Source organism: Arachis hypogaea, chromosome 11 (genome assembly GCF_003086295.3).
Source record: "Arachis hypogaea cultivar Tifrunner chromosome 11, arahy.Tifrunner.gnm2.J5K5, whole genome shotgun sequence".
NCBI classification, from domain to species: domain Eukaryota; kingdom Viridiplantae; phylum Streptophyta; class Magnoliopsida; order Fabales; family Fabaceae; genus Arachis; species Arachis hypogaea.
The window spans coordinates 126596366-126608324 of NC_092046.1; positions in this window are offsets into that span (position 1 = coordinate 126596366).

Here is an 11959-nt window from a genome sequence, read left to right on the forward strand (position 1 = left end):
TTCAACATTTAAATTGATCTTCAAAAGAATTTAAGGTTTAATTTTCCATTGAAGCTTAACTGCTTAAGGATATTTTTTTTAATTGTTTTTTATACTATTTTTGGTTGAAGGAAAATTAATTGATTACTTTTTGTTTTAGGAATTAAAAAGTGTTAATACTTGTTTAGTTCAAATCAATCGGTACTTGTTCATTTTAAATAAGGTTTTAGAATAGGGCGTAGTGAATTTAAAATACGATGGTTAATAAAAAAATAGAATATGATTGATTATTTCATTGTGAACTTAATTAAATAGAAAATATAGTAAGAGGTCAACTAAATCTAGAGAAAAATATAAATTTTTTAATTCAAAGTCAAATAATTTTTTGATTAATTAAAAATATAAAAAATATTTTTTATTTTTAAAAATGTGAAATATTTAAGTTATTTCGTTTAAAATATATAAAGATAAATTTTTTTAAAAAAATTAAATATCTAATATTTTAAAAAATAAATAATATTTTTGTATTTTTAATTAACTAAAGATTTATTTATCTAAGGGTAGTAGGGACTTATTTATTATTTTTTACTAAATTTATTAAGATAATCTAACTCTTAAAATTAAAATGTGTAACATTCTCTTCGTCCAAAAACGAAGACCGTTATTAAAAGTTATTTAAGACATTTAAACATTTCTGCACCTAAAATTATCTACTATTCTACTATATATTTCATCAAATAAAAACAAAATCAAACATATAATAAATATTATATCATGACCTAACCATTTGATGCCGACAGGGTATCAAACCCAGCAACCTCCCGGAATTATACACTTCAAGTCCTTCAAAATAAAATGCGTTCACTTGATGGAATTATCGTTTTAATATAATTTTTTAAGGATATACAAACTTTTTCGTAAAAGCTAAGACAGAATATTTTTGGATTATAGGGATACATTTGTTTTAAGAAGCGATTATTACATTTATAAGAGTATTTACTTATTTTGATCTCCAAAAAATTTTGAATTAAACACTTTAGTCTTTAATTAAATAGTCTTTAACAATTAATTTCGTCAGTCACTTAGGTCATTTGTTTCATCAATTCTAACGTAGGATAAAATGGTATCTGACAACTTTAACAGGAAACAAAATGACTCATAACCCCCTTTATTCAAAAATAATACCGTTCTCCTCCAATTTCTATCAGATCTCATAGAATCCTAACATTCATACTTTCTTTCTTCATCTTCATAGTCTTCTTCTCCATCTTTTCCTTTCTCTTCTTCAACTCCAAGATCAAGCCATGGTGTAACCGTCATGCGTATCGCACATACCTCAACATGTCATGGACCATACACTTCTCAAATCTCTATGACTGGTAGACCCACCTCCTCCGCACTTCACTCACTAAAAGCATCAACCTCCATGTCCTCGATAACAGCATCACCTTCAACTCTGACAACGTCCACCACATCCTCAAGATCAAGTTCCACAACTACTCTAAGGACATGTCTTTTTTCACTCTCGGACAAGTAATATAGATTGTTGGACATTAGGATATCATAAGAATATTCTCCTTCGACATCATATGCAAATTCCCATTTAAAATGGACCCTGAGTATTTCATTCCTTTTCTCCCGAAGTCCAAGCTGACAGACAGCTTCGACCTCGTATCTAAGCTATCAGTATAACGAGCAATGTCGTCGTCGCCGCTCATATGAAAACTGAAATGATTATTGAACATTGGTTCGGAGAAAAAGTTGAAGGAAGCAATCGGGGTGGTAGACAATGTGGCTATGGAGATGATAAGGTAGAGGAGGAGGGAGATGGTGACGACGATGACAAGTATTAACAAATCGGACTTGCTGTATAGGTTCATGGGATCCATGGAAGACAACAAGTACTTGAGAGACTTAGTCATTAGTTTCCTGAGTATGATGAATTGGTTGAGAAAAAGTTGAGAATTTTTCTTCTTATAAACATTAAAGTTGCAGAGTGTGCATTGCGTAGCTTGAAGTTGCAGTGTTAGACTATTAAAGTTACGCAAGATATGATGGAAATTGGGAGAGAATAGTTTCGTTTTCGAACAGAGGGATCAGGGACTATTTTGTCCCTGTTAGAATTATCAGGGAATATTTTATCCTCCGTTAGAGTTGACGGAGTAAAGGATCTAAATGACTGATAGAATTAATTATTAGAAACCAATCGAGTAATTAATTTTAGTTGGAGATAAAAGTATCTAGTCCAAAATTTTTTAGAAACCAAAATGAATAAATATTCTATTTATTACTATTTTTATTTTTATTAATATTCACTTTAGATAATAATTACTATCTATCAAGAAGGAAAAGAAAAAAAAAACAGCAATTTTTTCTAAAGAATAGATAAAATTTTTAAAAAATACAAATTTTTAATACATTTGTTTTATAAGACCATCAAATTTTTTTATTATTTTCTATTTTTTTTTCATCTCACGAACAAAAATAAGAGGAGAAATAAAAAAAGGAGAAATAAAAAACTGTAGAACAAAAATTTTTTTTGAAAAAAATGTAAAAGTTTTGGATAGAAATAAAATTTTTTTTCTTTTTTTTTTAAAATATTTTTGTTTTTTTTATCTCTCAAAAGAAGAATAAGAAAAAAAATAAAAAAACTACTGAAGAAAGAGGAAAAAAAAGAAAACTTAGCAATTTTAAAATAAATTAAAAATTTTTATAGTTTTTTTATGTATTTTTGTTTTAAAAGAAATTATACCATTTTTTTTTCTATTTCTCCTTTGCATTCTTTTATTTGTTTTATGAGTTTAATTTTGATGCATTGACAGTGTAAAATATTTTACACAGTCGTGCAATCATAATCATTCTTTTGGATGACCATTCATGCGATTAATATAAAAGATGGTTATTTTTGCTAATGTGGCGTTGTGTCATTAGATACCATGTAAAACGGTTTTATACTCATAGTACATCTAAAATTAAATTCTTTTCTTATTTCTTTTTTTTCAGTGTTTTCTTTTTTTTTTTTCCTTCTCAACAAAACAAAAAAAAAACAAAAAAAGAAAAATTGAAAAGAAATGAACCCTATCAAAGACACGCTGATTATAGACGGCTGTTTCGATGGCCCGTGATGAGGAGAGATTGACCGACGATAGTAATAAAAGGAACCATCGCTAATAAAAGTGCGCGCTTTAATTTTTTTGCACATTGCCGTCAGTAACTGTCGATACTAATTGGCGCCAACTACGTGTCAATTGGCGCGCCTTATTATTATCGACGCTTGTCTTTACCGACAATATTTGCCTATGCCGTCGGTAAATTAATATAATTTTTAGAAAAAAATTAATGAATAAACATTACCGACGACCTAAATTAATTTAATATTTTTTAAATTTTGTAAATAAAAATTTTTGTTGTTAATTTTACCGATGACTACAACCATCAGTAAAAATGACGTTTTGAAATTTTTAAGTTGGCACGCTTAATAAATTTACGAATGACCAAGTCATCGGTAAACGTTGGTAAAATTTAGTTTAATGAAACGCTGTATTTTGGGGCATCAATATTATAATTTATTGACGCTTTAACCGTCAATAAAACTAACAAACAGAATTAAAATATGTCAACCTCCTTCTTCCTCCTTCCATTCTGATCTTTCCTTTCTCTCTCTCTCTACACTCTCTCACGCGCTCTCTCTAGCCGAACCTTACAGGGCCATTTTCTCGCCAATTAGAACTTTGTTCGCCGTTTCGGGATTCCCGTTGCGTTTGGGGTGAGAAGACCTTTAATTTAATTGATTTACTTTTTGTTGATTTTTTGTAATTTTTCACACATTTTTAACCTTTCTATTTTTTAGTTTTTGGTTAATTTGGATTAATGTTGATTGGTGCACAAATTGTGAATCACACTTTTCACAACTCGTACCACTGACCAGCAAGTGCACTAGGTCGTCCAAGTAATACCTCACGTGAGTAAGGGTCGAATCCCACGGAGATTGTTGGTTTGAAGCAATCTATGGTTATCTTGTAAATCTTAGTCAGGAAGTCAATTATGTTTATCAGTTGAATTGCAAATAAACAATAGAACATGAATTAAAGGTTACTTGTTATGCAGTAATGGAGAATATGTTGGAGTTTTGGAGATGCTTTGTCTTCTGAATCTCTGCTTTCCTCTGTCTTCTTGTTCACGCACGCACGTCCTTCTATGGCAAGCTGTATGTAGGGGTTCACCGTCGTCAATGGCTACATCTCATCCTCTCAGTGAAGAATATGCTCACATGCTCTGTCACAGCACGGCTAATCACTTGTTCGTTCTCGATCATACTGGAATAGGATCCTTCTTCCTTTTGCGTCTGTCACTAACGCCCAGCACTCGCGAGTTTGAAGCTCGTCACAGTCATTCGATCATCGAATCCTACTCGGAATACCACAGAAAAGGTTTAGACTTTCCGGATTCTCATGAATGCCGCCATCAGTTCTAGCTTATACCACGAAGATTCTAATTAAGAGATCTAAGAGATACTCATTCAATCGGATATAGAACGGAGGTGGTTGTCAGGCACACGTTCATGGTTTGAGGAAGGTGATGAGTGTCACAGATCATCACCTTCATCACAGTTAAGCGCGAATGAACATCTTAGATAGGAACAAGCGTGTTTGAATGGAAAATAGAAATACTTGCATTAATTCATCGAGGCACAGCAGAGCTCCTCACCCCCAACAATGGAGTTTAGAGACTCATGCCGTCAAAGAGTACAAAGTTTAGATCTAAAATGTCATGAGATGTAAAAATAAGTCTCTAAAAGTTGTTTAAATACTAAACTAGTAGCCTAGGTTTACAAAAAATGAGTAAACTATGATGGATGATGCAGAGATCCACTTCTGGGGCCCACTTGGTGTGTGCTGGGCTGAGATTTAAGCAATTCACGTGCAGAGGCCATTTTTGGAGTTGAACACCAGTTATTGTGCCAGTTCGGGCGTTCAACTCCAGCTTTTGATCCTTTTTTGGCGCTGACAAACCCCAATTTGACGGTTTATCTTGTATTGAATTTAGGGGATTTTATCACCTTTTACCCACATTTATTCAATGAAATAGCATGGTTTTGTATATTCTCCTGTAATTGTGCTTAAGAGTGAAAACATGCTTTTTAGGTCTTAAAATAGCTAAATTTAATTCTCCTTGATTCCATTAGATGCCTTGATATGTTTGCTAAGTGATTTCAGATTTAGAAGGCAAAGATTGGATCAAGGGAATGAAGAAAGAAAGCATGAAAAGTTGGAGAACTCATGAAGAAATGGAAGAACCGGAAAGCTGTCAAGCCGACCTCTTCGCACTTAATCGGCCATAACTTGAGCTACAGAGGTCCAAATGATGCGGTTCCAGTTGGGTTGGAAAGCTAACATCCGGGGCTTCGAAACGATATAAGATTTGCCATAGTTGCTACACGTATGGTGGCGCGCACGTGCAAAGTACGCGCACGCGCCGTTGCTGCCACCTAGTTCACTTAAAGCAAAACGTGGCCAACGAATTCTAAAGCCTTGTGGGCCCAATCCAACTCATTTCTGATGCTATTTAACCCAAGGAGTGAAGAGGGAAACATATGTTAGTTACCAATTAGTTTAGTTTAGCTTTGTAGTTAGAGTTAGAGAGAGAAGCTCTCCCTTCTCTCTAGAATTAGGATTAGGAATTAGGGTTAGATTAGGATCTCATAGTTCTAGGTTTAATTCAAGTCTCCTTCTACTTCTACCTTCAATTGATGATTGCTACACTTTGGTTCTTCTCTCTATCCCTATTCTCTTGTTGTAATTTCTCTTATTTTGTTTCTAGGTTTTGTAATTGAGATACTTTTGTTCTCTTTATTTTCTTTCAATAATGCAATTTGAGGTAATTCATGATAATTGTGATTTCCTTGATTGTTGTTGTTAATTCCTTTCAATAATTGTTGTTAGATTTCATTCTTGTTGTTGATTTACTATGTTCTTCTTTTATGCTTACCAAGTGTTTGATAAAATGCTTGTTTGGATTTTAGAGTAGGTTTTGTTCCTCTTGGCCTAGGTAGAGTAATTAGTGACTCTTGAGTTATCTAATTCCTTTGTTGATTGATAATTAGAAGTTGCTAATTGATTTGAATGCCTCTAAAGCTAGTCATTCCTTTAGGAGTTGATTAGGACTTGAGAAATCAAATTGATTCATCCACTTGACTTTCCTCCACTATAGTGGTTAACTAAGTGGTAGCAATGAATAATTTGAGATCACAATTGAGGAAGATAACTAGGATGGGACTTCTAGTTCTCATATCTAGCCGAGAGCTTTGTTAGTTGTTAGTTTATTTTCTTTGCCATTTATATTTCTTGTCTAAAATCTCAAAACCCCAAACATACTCCATAACCAATAACAAGAACACTACCCTGCAAGTCCTTTGAGAGACGACCCGAGGTTTAAATACTTCGGTTTATAGAATTTAGGGGTTTGTACTTGTGACAAACAAATTTTTGTATGAAAGGATTATTGCTTGGTTTAGAAACTATACTTGCAACGAGAATTCATTTGTGAAATTCTAAACCGTCAAAAATCCAATCGTCAGGCGCTGGACGCCAGAATTGGGCAGAGAACTGGCGTTGAACGCCAGTTTACGTCGTCTATCCTTGTGCAAAGTATGGACTATTATATATTGCTGGAAATCCCTGGATGTCTACTTTCCAACGCAATTAGAAGCATGCCATTTAGAGTTCTGTAGCTCTAGAAAATCCACTTTGAGTGCAGGGAGGTCAGAATCCAACAGCATCAGCAGTCCTTTTTCAGCCTGAATCAGATTTTTGCTCAGCTCCTTCAATTTCAGCCAGAAAAATACCTGAAATTACAGAAAAACACACAACTCATAGTAAAGTCCAGAAATATGAATTTTTCCTAAAAACTAATGGAAATAACCTAAAAACTAACTAGAACATACTCAAAACTATATGAAATTAACCCCAAAAAGCGTATAAAATATCCGCTCATCATTGATCAACATGCAGGTTTTTGTAGTTGCAAATGTTGTTGCTGCTATTGTTAGAAAATGAAGAAATCAGTAAATTTTTATTACCTTTAGGTATGTTATCAAAATTTAGTAATTTCATTGCTATAAAAATATAATTAAAATTGTAATTAAAATTATTGTTTTTAATTATGCATGTTTAGAATAGAAATTTGAATCCTAGGATAAATTTGTTGAAGAGGCGAAATGATTTTGAGGGATATAAGGGGATTAGAATGGGTAAATTAACAAGTAAATGTTTTTTGCATATTAATTATTTATGTTGTGTTATGCTTTTTTGAATTTATGAAATATATAATTGGTGTTGGTAATTAGTAGGGGTGGCAAACTGGGTCGGTCAGCTCCACTCTGCCTAGGTCCGCACCATAAAATAGGACAGAGAGTTCCATCCCGCCAACTAAAATGGGTTCAAAATGCTAGTCCGCTTTACTTTATGGCGAATTGGCGGAACGACGGGCTAGCCCGCTTGACTTTTTTTTTCTGAAAAATTAAATTCATTAAAACTAATAAAAAATAATAATGAAAAAATCAACTACAAATAAAAAATAGTCAAATTACTATATAATTTTTTTCATTATCTTTTTTTTTTTAATTTTTAACTTCAGTAAAATTGTTCAAAATAATATTTAGGGTTAAGTTCGATTTTGATCCCCAACGTAGAGGTCAAAAATTGGAATCGTCCCTAACTTTTTTTTGCTATAAAATGGTCCCCAAAGTTTCAGTTTGTTTTAAAACCGTCCTTCGGACCAAAATGCCCCTATCCCTTCTTCCACAAAATCAGCAAAGCACCAGCAGAAATGCACCACACCCACCACCTACCACCACCACCATCATCATCATCATCATCATCATCATCATGGAATCATAAGAACATAGAACCAGAACCACCACCACCACCCCCACCCACTGCCACTCCATCACCATCTGCATCACACCAACCAAAACTCAGAAAATCAACATCATAATCGTCATCCTCATCAGAACCCAGAACTCAGATCCAGAACTCAAACTCAGACAAATAAGAACTCAACTCAGAAAATCATCATCATCATCAAAAATCCAGAATCAGCAACAACAATACTCCAAATTCAAATTTCAGCAACAACAATGTTCCACAACAAATTTCACAAAAAATCCAATTCACAGAATTCACAGAAGAAGAAGAAGAAGCAGCAGACGGCGGGCGGCGGTGTGGTGGTGGGGTCGGCGGTAAGAAGAAGAAGAAGAAGAAGAAGAAGAAGAAGAAGAAGAAGAAGAAGAAGAAGAAGAAGAAGAGGCGGCGGCGGGGCGGTGGTGCGGCGGGTATGGCGGAAGAAGAAGAAGAAGAAGAAGAGGCGGCGGCGGCGGGCGGACAGTGGCGGTGCGGCGGTGAGCTCGTCCCCCTTCTCTCCCCCCTCCTCCCTCCCCCCTTGTCTCCCCCCTTGTCGCGCCCCACCCCCTCCTCCCTTTCTTTCTCTCCCCACCCCCACTTCTCTATACCCTTTCTTTCCTCTTTTTTATTTATTTATTTTATATTTATTTTATTTTATTTTATAATTTTTTTAATGAGGGGTAATTTGGTAATAAAAAAATAAAATTGGTAAAAAGGACGGTTTTAAAACAAACTGAAACTTTGGGGACCATTTTGTAGCAAAAAAAAGTTAGGGACGATTCCGATTTTCGACCTCTACGTTGGGGACTAAAATCGAACTTAACCCTAATATTTATCAATAGAACAATCTTTATTTTAAAAAATAGGTCACATAATTTGAGCATATATACGAAATTATAAAATAAAATTAATAAAATTAATAACTAAAAAAATCATGAAAACAAAAAATGAAAAAAAAGTGTTTGAAAATTATATAATTATTAATTTTGTCGTACTAATCACTTTTTTATTTAATAAAAAAGAAAAAAAATCTTTGTCTTGACGGGCCGGCCCACCTCGTCCTGCCAAAACTTGCAAATTTGACAGATTTTTTTTAATTTGGCGGATTCCAAATCTTAGCCCAATCCTTTTTTAGTGGGTTCGACGGGTCGGCCCGACGAGTTTGAGCCGTTTGCCACCCCTAGTACTAAATAAAAAATTTTGAGTGTTCTAATTGTTGAAGATACTCTATTAAAATTTTTTAAAAAATTTGAAACAATTAATAAAATTTAAATACAAATTTTTATGGGCAATGTAGGAGGAATTAAGCGCTAATTGTCTAACTTTATTTACTTTTACTTGCTTCAGGTGACGTGATAGGCGATAGGGGTATGGACGAGGTGTTGGCAGGCAAAGTAGTGGTTGTAATAGCGGGCTGTCCAAGAAGAATACGGGCATCCCACTTGACTTGGGTGAATCATCACCACGCACCTAGTCTATAACCACTGTGACTATTATCGATTCTGTGGTTGACGCGCCGACCTTGCCAAGTCCTATACACAATTATCAAAGGGGTTGGACCCTATAAAGATGATACTGACCCCAAGTCTATCCTCAGAAGCGGGTGACACACACTAGACACCTCCATAACCGCAACCTTAAATACAACCTCAGCCACAACCACAGACCCATACACCATCCAATCACAGACATTACTTCCGCAATTATAGCCGACACAGTTGATAACTGGAGCCTCAAAAGAGGGTGCCCCATCTACACAGTCTATTAGATAGAGGCTAGAGTGGAATGGAGGTGATTGGTATGTTTTATATTTACGAATTTAATTAATTTTATAGTATAACATGCATATATAATAAAATTATTTGTTTAATGACAATTGTCCGAGACTAAGGAGAGAGAGGATACTTGAATTTTCAAGATCCACCATAGATGATTCATACCCAAATTTAGCATGGTTCCAGATCACGTTTGTGATCTTTGGTGGGGACTTTTTAAGGTAATTAAGTATTAAACTTCAAATTATAAACTTATATTGATTCGATTCACTTTTATTTGATATTATAGGACCACTTTAAGTTCGTCCACGGGAGGGGCAGAAGATGTACAATACTTAGCAGGTGAGAGCCGCCAAACGTCTCCGGGAGATGCTATTAGATATCCACAACAAGGATGCTCCTGTATACTGGATCCCGAATGATATCCTCGCCCAGCTGAAGAAGTACTGGAGCACATGAAATTATCAGACGATCTGGGCTAAGGCCCGAGCCAGTCGAGCATCTGAGATCGGTGGATCATATGCACTAGAGGGTTCACCACCTACAGGGCAATAGAGAAGAAGATGATTCATATCATTTAAAGGTTTAATTGTTATCTTAATTTGTTTACTTTATTACTAACAAATCTGAAACTAATATAAAGACTTCTTGAAATTCTAAACTTTATGGACAGGAGATCGAGCTGGGTCATAATTCTCGTCGAAGTAAGGTCTTTCAGAGGATGCATGCGAGGAAGGAAGACAATAACAAGTGGGTCGATAAGCAGTTTGAGGACACTTCTGTAAGCTCATCAAACCCAAATATATCTTATAAATTATATTCGTTTGTTTTTTTAACTTGTGTTTATTTTATTTATTTCAGATTGATTTCACATTCGGCTAGCAAGACTCAGAAGTGTGACTAAGATTGCCCAGGGTTCTGAGCCGCCACCCATATCTAAGGATGAGATATGGACATAAATAGTTGGCGGCTGCATGTGAGGAAGGGTCATGGCAAAGGAATCAATCCACTACGACTACTTTGTGATTCTCCAATTTGAACACTGTCGTAAAAGGTGGATATTAAGGAGCAGTTACCTTACTCAACAGGGAGTTGCAGCGCCATGGCGAAATATGCAGCAACATCAGACGAGATATGCGAAATTGAGGCACGCTACCAAGAGGTGCTGGACGAGTGGAGGCATTGTCATCGGAGATACGAGTGGGAGATCAGAAGTCTCTAGGAGACCGTTGTCCACCAACTGTCTGAGCTAGACCAAGGAAAGAATACGGTTACGGACATGTACTCTTTCATACAGGAGAAGCTAGGGAGTGGCTCGTCCAATTGTGCACCAGCCATGCCACCTTTTTCGCCACCTAGACATCCTTCAACAACATCATCTGGTCCTCGACCGCCCCTACACCACCAATGCCACTAGCGTCACCACCACCTTTAGGACCTTAAGATGGAGCCGACAACGACGGCGGTGACTTCATCTTAAATGATTACACGTAGTGTACTTGTATTAACAGACAATAAATCATAAATCGTATTTAATTTTACTGATGGTCGATAGCCGTCAGTAACATTGGTTAGGATTTACCAATGGCCATTTTGTCATTGGTAAAATTCGCGTCTCTTATAGTAGATAAAAACACAGAAGAATAATTATTACATTTATTGTTATTCTTATTTTTTTTACAATTATTCATTTGTAGAATATATAATCTTTTTTTGAATCGGCTATGCGGCGACTAGCTGGTAGTAATTAACTATTCAAGCGTACTTTTGGGGTACGTCAGAAGGATAATATCTAGGACTGAGAGAGAGAGGAGACACATACAGGGATAAAGAGAGAGCTAGCCAAGAGAGAGTGAACGAGAGAGAAAAACTTTGTATTTTTTTTTAGTTAATAAGGATATTTAAGTTATTTTGTTTATTCAGTCTCTATATTTAACTTAAACCAAATATAATATTGAGATGTAATTCAGTCCTGTATACTTTATACAAAATACAATATAAAAACTTTTTATTTATCAAACATAAATATTACAACTTTAAAAAAGTTAACTTTTATAAATTATTTTTACAAAATAAAAACTTTACCAAACTAAACCTTAGTCTCAATTTTTCTGTCAAATGTAGTCTCTTTTTTCTCGAAGATAGAGAGACTCAAACCCGCAACCTCTTAGATGAATATAGGGAGATTATGTCATTTGAGTATAACTCATTGGCAATTTCAGTCACTTATAAAAATACTATTTGTAGTATAAATATACATATTAATAAATAAAATTGGATGAGTGATAAATAGCAAGTGATCTC